The sequence below is a fragment of the Octopus bimaculoides genome, chromosome 10, assembly GCF_001194135.2.
Source record: "Octopus bimaculoides isolate UCB-OBI-ISO-001 chromosome 10, ASM119413v2, whole genome shotgun sequence".
Taxonomy (NCBI): Eukaryota; Metazoa; Mollusca; class Cephalopoda; order Octopoda; family Octopodidae; genus Octopus; species Octopus bimaculoides.
The window spans coordinates 89,905,092-89,906,028 of NC_068990.1; positions in this window are offsets into that span (position 1 = coordinate 89,905,092).

Sequence of the window (937 nt, forward strand, 5' to 3'; positions counted from 1 at the left end):
ATATATATATATATATACGAATACAGACACACATACCTATATGTAAACATACACATTTGTTTAAATTATTTTAACGGTGTAACTTGAAGTAGAGAAAGCTATAAAGAACAACATACAGAATATTGGGCTAAAAACTTTCGAGGATAGAAAAAATTTCAAAGACTTCCCACGTTAACACATCTGTCATGTCCACGGATTATGTGGGTTCAAGTCCCATAGGGGCCTTCAGTGTTTTGTTCTATCCAAGGAGTTTAATTATTTATTATTGTCCACTTGAAGTTCCACCATTATAACAATTTATTTCATATTGCTCCAAGTTTCCAAAAGAAAAGGAAAAATTTTTTTTATAACATAAACAATAGGGTTGTATAAATGGGAGAAAAAGTACTTGACACATTTAGTAGAGTTTATTCATGGGCATCAAACTGAGGATTCACTCCAGCACTGCTCCAATTTTTTCACTTTTCTGCTTTCGTTCTGATGGCATAGAGACAAATATGTTTTATGTGTGTTGAGAGAAAGAGAGAGAGCGGGAAGAATAGGGGAGGAGGGGAGAGAGAGAGAGTGACATATACACACACATATATATGTATTATGTGTATATAAGCAGGGAGATGAAAGTTGAAGCAACAAACAGACAAATGCATTATTTCAATCTTTGGCGAGTTTTGTTTTTTATCTGGAAAATAACTTTTTGCATACAAATTATTTGATATTTTAATGTTTCAGATATTTGAGGGGGGAGGTAAAGAAAAGTGGACAGAAATATATGGAGAAGAAATGATAGGAAATAGAGAGAGAGAGAGAGAGAATATAGAGCAATCAAGATGGGGGAGGAGGAAAGGAGAAAGAGGCAGAACAGCAGAGAGAATTGGAGGAATGAGAAAGATATGAGAGAGAAAGAAAGAAGAGATGAAAGGTGTGGAGGGGGGGGGGG